Below are 13,435 nucleotides of genomic sequence, written 5' to 3'. Positions count from 1 at the left end.
GATTTTTAATCACGGTTTCAATTTCAGTGCTTGTGATTGGTCTGTTCATATTTTCTATTTCTTCCTGATTCAGTCTTGGCAGGTTGTGCATTTCTAAGAATTTGTCCATTTCTTCCAGATTGTCCATTTTATTGGCATAGAGTTGCTTGTAGTAATCTCTCATGATTTTTTTTATTTCTGCAGTGTCAGTTGTTACTTCTCCTTTTTCATTTCTAATTCTATAGATTTGAGTCTTCTCCCTTTTTTTCTTGATGAGTCTGGCTAGTGGTTTATCTATTTTGTTTATCTTCTCAAAGAACCAGCTTTTAGTTTTATTGATCTTTGCTATCGTTTCCTTCATTTCTTTTTCATTTATTTCTGATCTGATTTTTATGATTTCTTTCCTTCTGCTAGCTTTGGGGCTTTTTTGTTCTTTCTCTAATTGCTTGAGGTGCAAGGTTAGGTTGTTTATTCGAGATGTTTCCTGCTTCTTAAGGTGGGCTTGTATTGCTATAAACTTCCCCCTTAGAACTGCTTTTGCTGCATCCCATAGGTTTTGGGTCATTGTGTCTCCATTGTCATTTGTTTCTAGGTATTTTTTTATTTCCTCTTTGATTTCTTCAGTGATCACTTCATTATTAAGTAGTGTATTGTTTAGCCTCCATGTGTTTGTATATTTTACAGATCTTTTCCTGTAATTGATATCTAGTCTCATGGCGTTGTGGTCAGAAAAGATACTTGATACAATTTCAATTTTCTTAAATTTACCAAGGCTTGATTTGTAACCCAAGATATGATCTATCTTGGAGAATGTTCCATGAGCACTTGAGAAAAATGTGTATTCTGTTGTTTTTGGATGGAGTGTCCTATAAATATCAATTAAGTCCATCTTGTTTAATGTATCATTTAAAGCTTGTGTTTCCTTATTTATTTTCATTTTGGATGATCTGTCCATGGGTGAAAGTGGAGTGTTAAAGTCCCCTACTATGAATGTGTTACTGTCAATTTCCCCTTTTATGGCTGTTAGTATTTGCCTTATGTATTGGGGTGCTCCTATGTTGGATGCATAAATATTTACAATTGTTATATCTTCTTCTTGGATCGATCCCTTGATCATTATGTAGTGTCCTTCTTTGTCGCTTTTAATAGTCCTTATTTTAAAGTCTATTTTGTCTGATATGAGAATTGCTACTCCAGCTCTCTTTTGGTTTCCATTTGCATGGAATATCTTTTTCCATCCCCTTACTTTCAGTCTGTATGTGTCTCTAGGTCTGAGGTAGGTCTCTTGTAGACAGCATATATATGGGTCTTGTTTTTGTATCCATTCAGCCAATCTGTGTCTTTTGGTGGGAGCATTTAGTCCATTTACATTTAAGTTAATTATCGATATGTATGTTCCTATTCCCATTTTCTATATTGTTTTGGGTTCGTTATTATAGGTCGTTTCCTTTTCTTGCATTTCTTATCTAGAGAAGTTCCTTTAGCATTTCTTGTAAAGCTGGTTTGGTGGTGCTGAACTGTCTCAGCTTTTGCTTGTCTGTAAAGGTTTTGATTTTTCCATCAAATCTGAATGAGATCCTTGCTGGGTAGAGTAGTCTTGGTTGCAGGTTTTTCTCCTTCATCACTTTCAGTATGTCCTGCCACTCCCTTCTGGCTTGTAGGGTTTCTGCCGAGAGATCAGCTGTTAACCTTATGGGGATTCCCTTGTGTGTTATTTGTTGTTTTTCCCTTGCTGCTTTTAATATGCTTTCTTTGTATTTAATTTTTGATAGTTTGATTAATATATGTCTTGGCGTATTTCTCCTTGTATTTATCCTGTATGGGACTCTCTGTGCTTCCTGGACTTGATTAACTATTTCCTTTCCCATATTAGGGAAGTTTTCAACTATAATCTCTTCAAATATTTTCTCAGTCCCTTTCTTTTTTTCTTCTTCTTCTGGAACCCCTATAATTCGAATGTTGGTGTTTTTAATGTTGTCCCAGAGGTCTCTGAGACTGTCTTCAGTTCTTTTCATTCTTTTTTCTTTATTCTGTTCTGCAGTAGTTATTTCCACTATTTTATCTTCCAGGTCACTTATCCGTTCTTCTGCCTCAGTTATTCTGCTATTGATCCTATCTAGAGTACTTTTAATTTCATTTATTGCGTTGTTCATCGTTGCTTGTTTCATCTTTAGTTCTTGTAGGTCCTTGTTAACTGTTTCTTGCATTTTGTCCATTCTACTTCCGAGATTTCGGATCATCCTTACTATCATTATTCTGAATTCTTTTTCAGGTAGATTGCCTATTTCCTCTTCATTTGTTAGGTCTGGTGGGTTTTTATCTTGCTCCTTCATCTGCTGTGTGTTTTTCTGTCTTCTCATTTTGCTTATCTTACTGTGTTTGGGGTCTCCTTTTTGCAGGCTGCACGTTCGTAGTTCCCGTTGTTTTTGATGTCTGTCTGCAGTGGCTAAGGTTGTTTCAGTGGGTTGTGTAGGCTTCCTGGAGGAGGGGACTAGTGCCTGTGTTGTGCTGGATGAGGCTGGATCTTGTTCCTCTAGTGGGCAGGTTCACGTCTGGTGGTGTGTTTTGGGGTGTCTGTGGCCTTATTATGATTTTAGGCAGCCTCTCTGCTAATGGGTGGGGTTGTGTTCCTGTTTTGCTAGTTGTTTGGCATAGGTTGTCCACCACTGTGGCTTGCTGGTTGTTGAGTGAAGCTGGGTGCTGGTGTTAAGATGGAGGTCTCTGGGAGATTTCCACCGTTTAATATTATGTGGAGCTGGGAGGTCTCTTGTTGACCAGTGTCCTGAAGTTGGCTCTCCTACCTCAGAGGCAGAGCCCTGCCTCCTGGGCTGGAGCACCAAGAGCCTTTCATCCACACGGCTCAGAATAAAAGGGAGAAAAAGTAGAGAGAATTATTAGAAGTATGAGGAAAGAAAGAAGGAAAGGAGGAAAGGAAGGAAGGAAGAAAGAAGCAAAGAAGGAAAGAAAGGAGGGAGGGAGGGAGGAAGGAAGGAAGGAAGGAGGGAAAGAAGGAGAAAATGTAGAGAGAATTAGTAGAAGTATGAGGAAAGAAAGAGGGAAAGGAGGAAGGGAAGGAAGGAAGAAAGAAGCAAAGAAGGAAAGAAAGGAGGGAGGGAGGGAGGAAGGAAGGAGGGAAAGAAGGAGAAAATGTAGAGAGAATTAGTAGAAGTATGAGGAAAGAAAGAAGGAAAGGAGGAAAGGAAGGAAGGAAGAAAGAAGCAAAGAAGGAAAGAAAGGAGGGAGGGAGGGAGGAAGGAAGGAAGGAAGGAGGGAAAGAAGGAGAAAATGTAGAGAGAATTAGAAGTATGAGGAAAGAAAGAAGGAAAGGAGGAAAGGAAGGAAGAAAGAAGCAAAGAAGGAAAGAAAGGAGGGAGGGAGGAAGGAAGGAAGGAAGGAGGGAAAGAAGGAAAAAGGACAGAAAGAAAGAAGATACAGTAAAAATAAAATAAAGTATAATATAGTTATTGTACTAAAAAATATTTAGAAAAAAAAAGGGACGGATAGAACCCTAGGACAAATGTTGGAAGCAAAACTATACAGAGAAAATCTTACACAGAAGCATACACATACATGTTGGCAAAGAGAGGCAAAGGGGGAAAAATCATAAATCCTACTCCTAGAGACCACCTCCTCAACCTGGGGTGATTCGCTGTCTGAAGCAGGGAAGGAAGGAAGGAAAGAAAGAAAGAAAGAACGAAGGTAAAGTACAATAAAGTTATTACACTTAAAATTAATTATTAAGAAAAAAAATTAAAAAAAAAAAAAACCATGGACGGATAGAGCCCTAGGACAAATGTTGGAAGCAAAGCTATACAGAGAAAATCTTACACAGAAGCATACACATACACGTTCACAAAGAGAGGCAAAGGGGGAAAAATCATAAATCCTGCTCCCAGAGACCACCTCCTCAACCTGGGGTGATTCGCTGTCTAAAGGAGGGAAGGAAGGAAGGAAAGAAAGAAAGAAAGAACGAAGGTAAAGTACAATAAAGTTATTACAATTAAAATTAGTTAATAAGAAAAAAAAATTTTTTTTTTTAAAAAAACCGTGGACGGATAGAGCCCTAGGACAAATGGTGGAAGCAAGAGTATACAGACAAGATCTCACACAGAAGCATACACGCACACATTCACAAAAAGAGGAAAAGGGAAAAAAAACACAGGTCTCGCTCCTAAATTCCACCTCTTCAATTTGGGATCACTCCCTGTCTATTCAGGTATTCTACAATGCAGGGCTCATCAAGTTGATTGTGGAGCTTCAATCCGCTGCCTCCGCGGCTGCCGGGAGAGACCTCCCCCTCTCCTCCCTGCTCTCACAGCTCACAGGAGCTCAGCTTTGTACCCGGCCCTGCCCCTGCGCGCAGGTTGCTGGAGGGCGTCTGTTTTTTGCTCAGACAGTACGGGGTTAAAGGAGCCGCTGATTCGGGAGCTCCGGCTCACCCAGGTCGGGGGTTGGGGGATGGGGGAAGGAGGGGTACTGCGTGCGGGGCGGGCCTGCGGCGGCAGAGGCAGCGTGACGCTGCGGCAGAAGTTGGCGTGACGTTGCACCAGCCTGAGACCCGCCGTGCGTACTCCCGGGGAAGTTGTCCCTGGATCCCGGGAACCTGGCAGTGGCGGCCTGCATAGGCTCCGCGGAAGAGGGGTGTGGAGAGTGACCTGTGCTTGCACACAGTCCCCCTGGTGGCGGCAGCAGCAGCAGCAGCCTTAGCGTCTCCCGCCCGTCTCTGGGGTCTACGGTTTTAGCCGCGGCTCGCGCCCGTCTCTGGGGTTCGCGCTTCCCGCCGCAGCTCGCGCCCGTCTCGGGGGCTCGCGCCCTCAGCCGCGGCTCGCGCCCGTCTCTGGGTTTCGCGCTTTTAGCCGCGGCTCGCGCCCGTCTCTGGAGTTCCTTTAAGCAGCGCTCTTAAACCCCTCTCCTCGCGCACCAGGAAACAAAGAGGGAAGAAAAAGTCTCTTGCCTCTTCGGCAGGTGCAGGCTTTTCCCCGAACTCCCTCCCGGCTAGTCGTGGTGCACTAACCCCTTCAGGCTATGTTCAAGCCGCCAACCCCAGTCCTCTCCCTGCGCTCCGTCCAAAACCGAAACCCGAGCCTCAGCTCGCAGCCCCGCCCGCCCCGGCGGGTGAGCAGACAAGCCTCTCGGGTTGGTGAGTGCCGGTCGGCACCGATCGTCTGTGCAGGAATCTCCCCGCTTTGCCCTCCGCACCCGTCGCTGTGCACTACTCCGCGGTCCCGCAGCTCCCCCCTCCGCCTCCCGCAGTCTCCGCCTGCGGAGGGGCTTCCTAGTATGTGGAAACTTTTCCTCCTTCACAGCTCCCTCCCACTGGTGCAGGTGCCGTCCTTATTCTTTTGTCTCTGTTTTTTCTTTTTTTCTTTTGCCCTACCCAGGTACGTGGGGAGTTTCTTGCCTTTTGGGAGCTCTGAGGTCTTCTGCCAGCCTTCAGTAGGTGTTCTGTAGGAGTTGTTCCACGTGTAGATGTATTTCTGGTGTATCCGTGAGGAGGAAGGCGATCTCCACGTCTTACTCTTCCGCCATCTTCCCCCGTCTCTCTCTGCCCAATTTTTGATAGGGTCGTTTGTTGTTTTTGTTACTGACTTGTATGAGCTGTTTGTATATTTTGAATATTAAGCCCTTGTCAGTCTCATCATTTGCAAATATTTTCTCCAATGGGGTTGACACTTTTATTATCCCTGTTTTACGTATGAGGAAACTGAGGCGCAGAGAAATGAAATAACATGCCCAAGTTCCCCCAATTTAGTACGTGGCTAAACTGGGATTTGAATCCAGTCAACCTGTGGTGAAGGATCCAAGACACCGAACTGCTTCTCCAAAACAGGAGAGTAAGAAGGATCTTCAGTCAATTTATAGTTGTAAACACTCATAAACAGCTGCTCAGCCTGTGCTTCCTCATATCTAGAGGAGAACAGTTTATATATATATATATGTATATATATGTGTGTGTGTATATATATATACATATATATATATGTATATATATATATATATGTAGGTATGTATTGAGACTATCAGAGAGAGAGCAGGGACCTCAAAGCAGACAAAGAAAGAGTAAAAAAACCAAGTTTGACTAAAAAGAGTAAAGGGGGAAATACCATTTTCTGGAAACCAAACTCAAAGGACCATAAACCTCATTTTTAAGAAAGTATTGAAGCACAGTTATAGGGAAATGTAGAAAGAAATTACTCCTTAGCCACACTTGTTTATATTTCAGTAAATGTTAAAAGCAATCTAGTTAACTCTAAAATGACTCAAGCTACTCATGTGTCTTTGAATGTAGGATACGAAGTCTGAAAATTTCTAACTGTGACCCTTGTAAACTATACACGACACAGAAGAAATTATATGTTTTGAGTATTTTTTCTCAGAACTAGACAACCTTAGGGTTTACATGGGAACAGATTTCATCTGCTCAAATAGAGAATGGACTGAGAGAGGGGAAGAGTTTTAAAAGGGGAACGGAAAAAAAAAAACAAAAACTAAACATAGAAAAGCAAGTCTGTCGTTTCCTTGGGAAATCCTTTTACTGGGAAATAATTATCTTTCTACCTATAGTCAAGAAGACAAGGTAATAGGCTAACGCTCCTCCACATCTAGAAAGGAGAAACCAGAGACCACGCTGAGATTAAGAACAGGCTGCTTTTGAGATAAACTCTGAGCAGACACAGGTGGCCACAGTCTGGAATGAGGCAGTGGTCCAAGGTGGACCAGCAGCTCTCTAGTTGTTCCAGTGTCTCATCCCATCCTCTGAGTGTTGGCTGCTCTGGGTTTGGGGCCGCCTGTGCCATCATCTCTCTACTTCCTTTCTGGTGAGCTTATCTACTCCATGACCTCAACCCATCTATGTATATATAGGCTAATATGTCCCATATGTATCTTTCCAAACCTGACATCCCCCCCTGAGCTCCAGATTCATTTTCCTGGCTACCTGCATGACAGTTCCACTTGGGTATCTAATAGGCACCTCAGATTATACATGACATGCCTTCCCAGCTCCTCGAGTCCCCCTGCAAATACGCCCAGCTTAATAAATAGCACGACCGTCAGCCAGGGTGTTCAGATCCAAACTTGAGCCTAGATTATTTTTGTCCTTTCCCATTCCTCACCTCTGGTCCATAAAGCAGATCCTGTGGACTCATCGAGTTCATCTGCAATTTGTCTGCATCTCTTCATTTCCTCTACCAACACGCAGTTCAAGCCACCACTGTCTCTCTGGGCCTGCTACAATGATCTCTTAACTGGCCCTTCAGCTTCAACTCTCCTCATCCTCTACATTCTTCAAAGCAGCCAGAGTCAGAGTAACTTGGCTTAACATTCAGAGAGCTTTATTCTACTTGATATTCAGTATCACAAATTGACCTTCAGCCTGGACCTTATATTTTTCAGTCCTTCTGTTGAGTAATTTGGGGTTTGGGGTACCATGTTACCTTAATGGAAGAAAGAGTACAGTAAAAAAAAACCTACATTTGCGTGTGTTGTAAGGGCAATATGCATGTCCAGCATGGTGACTAGGGAGTCACCCCTGTGTTTGTGTGCAGGCCAGCCTGAGGCTCAGTTACCATTATCACTGTTGCTCAGGGTGAGCTTGTCAAAGAGGGACCCTGCCAAGCTGGCTCCTGGGGTCTCCATCTTGCGTCCCAGAATCAACAGACACTAACATGTACATATTTTAGTATACTCAAAGCTTTCAGGTAAAGTTTTAAGGACCCTTTATTTTAATCCCTGTCCCACCCCATTCCCTTCATTCTTCCTCCAGAAGCCACACTACTGTGATTTTTACACCGTGTTTTTATACTCCTGCCATTCGCAGGCACCCGCATTCAGCAGCGCCTCACCTCACCACCCCCCACATACCCACATTGTTTATAAGGGGAAGATGGATTTTGCACTTCCCAGGGCCGCATGGAATGCCTTCTCCCTCCCTCTGTGGAGATCCTGAGTGGCATCTGGGTGGGGCATGGGTGGGTGGAGAGCCTCCTGGATACCTGTTTTAAAAAGTGAGCGATTTGCACACAGGAACCAAGGAGAGACCTTTATTTCTCTAGGAACCAAATAACTTTATTGGAAGAAGGGGCTAAACTGGAAGAAAAAAACTTAAGTGAACTTCTTCTGCCAGGGCACCATTGCCGTCTGCATGGCAGGCACGGTGACCAGCGCTCTGGTCACCCCGTGGCTCTGGGGAAGTCCAGTTCACGCTCAGTTCTTGTCGCTGTCGCCCAGGGTGAACTTGTCAAAGAGGGACCCTGCCAGGTCGACGTCCGGGGCCCCCATCATGCTCAGGGTGGTGACATGACCCTCCAGCTCGCTGACGAACGCCACCTGCTGGCTGGAGTAATGAGTTGCCAGGAAGCGGTGCAGGTGGGGGTCGCTCTTGTCGATGGCCAGCTGGTGCAGGCGGCACAGGCTGTCGTTCACGAACCTCTCCAGGAACAAGGTGCACTTCATGGCCTTGAGGCCGCTCTTCCACTCGACACTGACTGGTCTCCTGATGTCTTGGAAGCGGATGCGGCTCCCGCGCTGGTTCTGCAGGCGCATCAGGCCCTGGGCCCAATCGCTGTGCGCGAGGGAGCGGCGCGCGAAGATCCAGCTGAAGTGCTTTAAGGCCACGTCGTCGCAGTAGAGGTAAATGGCCGCGGCCAGGCACACGAAGGAGGCGTGGAGCTCCAGGGTGAAATGGCTGTTGATGGCGGCCTCGCAGTCGGGGTGGTAGCTCTGGCGCACCTGCGAGGGCGGCGCGGGCAGTGTGGCGGACGGCAAGGGCATCGTGGCGGGCGTGAAGGCCAAGGTGAAGGTGAAGCCGCGGGGCCTGCGGTACTTGCCTCAGAGCGAAGAGGTAGGCCGCTCTGGGGTGGACCGGAAATGACGTTCGTTATGGGACTGAGGCGGTGGGCTCGCGGTCCTGTCGCCGGAAGAGGTCCCGTGGCGTTAGCGGGGCAGGAACGCTGCACCCACGTTCCATCACAGCCTGGGTGAGGCAGGGTGACTTTGACCTGCGCCCCTGGTATCTATTACCTTTTTAACTTAACAAAAATATTTCGGTTTCCAAGGGCTTTCTCTTGTTCTCCAATTGCGCCCTCTTATAGCACCCTGTTCTCATTTTATAAACCCATTGTCTTCCTTAAAATTCTGAGAATATGAATTTGTAAGTTTTGGTAATGTTCTCTTCCGTTTCCTGTATTATAGTTGTTTCCTTCTCCAGAAATAGTTCTCTTTGTTCATCATGATCTTCTCTTTCACTTTCCTGAAGTATCTGGCAAACATTTGTCCATTCGTATTTGGGAGTAAAGGAGTCATGTGATCAGCCAAGGTAACTGGCATGGATCTGATCTAGAGTTGGGACGCCCATTTCACTGACAGTCTTCTCCTGTGAATGGAGGGGCTCAGTGTGTCAGTTAGGGAGTCTTTTCTATTTGGGGTACATGGTGTGGAGCTTGTAGGTAAGATAGGGACCATCCCAAGTGCCAAAAGCTTGGCATTTTCTGACATTAGAAGACTTTCGTGTATCTCTTCTGTAATAGATTGTGTCGTTCTCTTTTGTTTCTTCCTCTTCTGCTGAGCGGGTCTGCGGTTATCTCAAACCTGCTCTCATATGGGTTCCCTTCCTGAGCCTTTGAATGACACAAGGAGACTATCACCCCATCGCCTGCACCACCACTGTGCACTGGATCTTGGTAAGAACAAAACATAAAAATGCACTGTCTTAGGCCAGCAAGACTTGTGATATTTGTGACAGCAGTTAGCCTACCCTGACTAGTTACCCAAAGGAAGTTCTGGCTGACTACGGGTTATAAGCCATTGTAAGCTTATAGCATTTCCTCTTGGTGGAAATGCAGATGCAAAAGTTAAAAAGTCTAGATAGAGCCGAATCAGCATGCTGTTCTTTCTTTTGCTAAATCCATCAATAATATGTGTCAGTCCTGCTCCCTTTTTCCCTCATGGAGAGTGGAATGAAAAATCCCTCAAAGAGCCATGAAGCACAAGGAGTAAGTTTTTCCGTTTCCCTCAGTGCTGGGGAACAAACCCAGCTGGTCCTCAGGTGGCCGGCCTTAAGCCGACAACAGGAGGCGTAAGGGGTGGGACTGGGACTGGCTGACCCCTGAACCAGTCAGCTGTGGTGAGGGAGATGTGGGTCACGTAGGAACGGGGGACGCCCCCGGAACCACATGACCGGAGGATGTGTTTGTGTTGGGCAGTTCCCCTGAAGAGGAGGCTACTGGTCCAGCCTGGCAGCGGGGCTGGGGAGATGGTCCAGGGATTGTACCAGTTAGCCTTTCCGATTGGAGTGTGAGGGCTTGTAGGCTGGAGGGAGTCCCAGACCTGTGTGTGTCCTCTCCACCACACAGCACGCCGGGCGCTGAGCACCTCATTCCCTGAGCAGTTCTTCGCCTTTGGAAAAGAGTAGAGAGAGAGTAAGGAGCAACAGCAGTGGGCTCAGAAAGGCCTGGAACAACCAGTTTGAGCCATCTGTGGGGGTGGAAAATGGTTTCAGCTCCCAAACGCAGCCTCGGGAGGCCCTGGGGCAGGGTTGCCTGGCAGCCCTCTCTATGAAGGCCAGGGTTCGGGAGCCTGGCCGCAGTGAGCACCGGCTCACCAAGGGGACGAGGGCGCCGTTCCCAGTGAAAGATTTGATGAGTCCTCAACAGACCCGGTGATTCCCTGCCTTCTCACTAATCCTCGCGATTCTGTGAGGGAGGATTGTTTTTATCGTCTCCCACACGAGGAAACTGAAGTCTGCGATATAAACTTCTTGAGCAAGATGATGTGGAACCTGGAGTAAAGTCAGATCTGACTCTCAGCTACACCCCTGGTGACCTCAGTCAATAAGATGGGGTATACACAGGACACTGTCATGTGGTTTCTTGAGGCCTCTCCCAGGTTTCCATAATGAGAGAACAAAGAGGTGCAGACAAACAGCTGTTCTGCTTCTGTAGCAGCTCAGTTACCCGCCTGCCCCCCTTCTCGGCACAGTCCTAACCTTCAGCAAGGCCAGGTTTCCCGTACGCAGCCATACGGGACAGTCTCTTCTTGCTCAGCTTCTACTAGGAAAGAAGTTTAAGTAAATTTTTGAAAATTTGTGAAGGACCACAGTTTGAGATGGAACAAAACTTTTCCTCAGCAGGCCGCCAAGCCCCTGACCATGGCCGGGACGAGGGCGTTGAAGTTGGGCATCACTCCTGTCATGTGCCTCCTGGCCAACGCCTCCAGCTGGGTTGTTCTTGATTTACATTCTGCTGGTCTAATGGATAGGTGACATTTCCTCTGAAGTTTGTGATCTCTCATCCTCTTTCAATGGGGGTAATCAAAATTTCATCCTAGGGTTAGAACAGAGACTTGGCTTGCCTGTCCACGTAGAGTAAATTCAGTTTTCTAGAGAATTATTTAGCACCTCTCTCCCAAGCTCCTGTCCCTTGGTCGATTCTCCAGATAAGCATTGACACGTGTGTATGCTTCTTCCCAACCAGACTGTCCTTGGTGAGGTCTTGTGAAGATCACCACCCGTCTCCCTCTCTCCACAGTTTGATGCACGTAACTCCCCCCAAACTGCTTACTGGTTCTGTGTACCTCTTTGGCGTAACTAAACCACACTTCTCAAACGTGGACGGTAAATCTTCACGCCTGAATTTTTAATCGGGGGGGAGGGGTGGGGCTGACATGTCCGAAAACCACCCATGTTCTGCACTTAGTGGCCAGCAATGGACTCAGACCCATTTCTTGGAGAAACGAGCGCAGAGAGCGATGGGGATCATCCCTGGTCCTTCATGCTTTCCTGACCATTACTTTATGATTGAGCACATGTTGTTCAAAAATCCAGTACCTCAGTTGTACTTCTTCATGCAGAAGGAGTTCAAATGATTCCTCTGTCACGTGTGGCCAGAGACTGTGACTCTCTTGTGGAGAGTTGGAGTCTAGGTGTGGTCCTGTGATTACTGACTGCGTATCAAAGGATCCATCTGACCCAAGGAGGGGTGAGGAAGAACCCCTCCAGGAGGAAGGTAAACAACAGAAGTCTTGGGGGTGGGCTCAGCCTCTCAGTAGTGATGCTATCGTCCAGAAATGCCTGGGGCACTCACCTGGGCCATACTGCTTGAGGCAGCCCTCACAGACATTTCCCCTTTGGGAGCCAGTATTGTGATTGGACCCGCCCTCCCCCACCCCCACCCCCCACCTCCCGCCACCTTGCGGTTCTTATTATGATTGCAAGACACACTTCAGTAAGAGCCATCAGAGAACTTTGAAGAAAAAACATGGTTTATTACTCACTGGTCCTGGAGGATACATGGCATGCGTGGAGCCACACAGCGAGGTCATGGGTAGAAAGAGAGTGCGTGTGCAGGCCTGGGCTTCTTTTATTGGGGTCTAGCACGGGATGCCTAGGGTTTCACAGGTTCAGTCTTTGTTGGTGAATTTAAAACATGAGCGGGAATTAAAATGCCATTAGGGAAAAACAGGTGGTCAGGTGGTCAGTTCCCTCAGTGGAAGAGAGATCTCCAAAACAAAGGGAGCTTCTGGGGCGGGGCCGCCTGACTCTTCCTCTAGTCCTGTAGGCGGCAGTGTGTTTATTCAAGATAGCTGTCTTTGATGTGGGTGCCTAGGCAATCCGAAGCTTAAGGTCAGGCGCTTGCATTACAATAAAAAAAAAAATTAAAAAAAATACTAACTCAGCTGCTTAGGGTAGAATCCGCCCTGTGATGCTGAAGCATCTGAGTTAGTGGTGAGGACGTTAACAACCTTCAGTCATTTGTAGGCGGGGAGCCGTCTGGTTGGAGCGCACATTGTGGCCTGCTTCCGTGGGGAAATATGATACAGTGCTGTCCTGCTGTCGGCGGAGGACAAACTCACAGTCTGGCGAGCCTCTCGGTATAGGGTAGGGTCAGCCAGCAAGGACCTAGCAAGTTCTGCTAAATCATATCATAGTAGGTCATCCCCCGATGCCACCGGGGCAATGCGTTTACTCCACTGTTTCTGGGAAGTCTTAGCCTCCATGGCAGCGTTCCGCAATATAAACTGGGAAGTCGGGCCATCTGGGTGAGCAGCTAGGTCTCCAGCTGGTGCCACGGCCGTGGGGTGTCATCTCTGGTATAGGACGCATGGGCATCTGCAGTGGTGAACTCTTGGGCTGGGGCGGTATTGTCTGGAATGGTATCGTCTCCAGCAGTGAGTCTGTCTCAGTCAGGGGTGAGGTCCTCTGGAGTGGTGGCCACCCAGGGGCGGGTGCATCCTCCCATGTGGCTGTGCCGTTGGGGTATTGATCATGGGCTGGGCATAGGCTAGCCTGATACAACTTGGAGGCTTCCCCGAGGACCGAGCTGCACGTCTGGTGCCTGCTGCTAGTGGAACAAGTGGTTGAGAGGTCTCTGGAGTCATCAAGGGCACCTTTAGCAACAGAGTGGGTTGCTGTCCTTTCCTTCCCGGAGGAGCTCATCCAAGCACATAAAGATTCTGGGCA

At 47.3% G+C, this 13,435-nt stretch overlaps 1 pseudogene; it reads right to left on the bottom strand.

Annotated features, from left to right (window-relative positions):
* Positions 1-8,184: 8,184 nt before the first annotated feature.
* On the bottom strand, positions 8,185-8,751 carry LOC136142075 (ferritin heavy chain pseudogene; annotated as a pseudogene).
* Between the last annotated feature and the right edge of the window lie 4,684 nt (positions 8,752-13,435).

Source organism: Phocoena phocoena, chromosome X (genome assembly GCF_963924675.1).
Source record: "Phocoena phocoena chromosome X, mPhoPho1.1, whole genome shotgun sequence".
Lineage (NCBI taxonomy): Eukaryota > Metazoa > Chordata > Mammalia > Artiodactyla > Phocoenidae > Phocoena > Phocoena phocoena.
The sequence above is the reverse complement of the archived record's forward strand: the minus strand, read 5'-3'. Positions and strand labels throughout refer to the sequence as shown.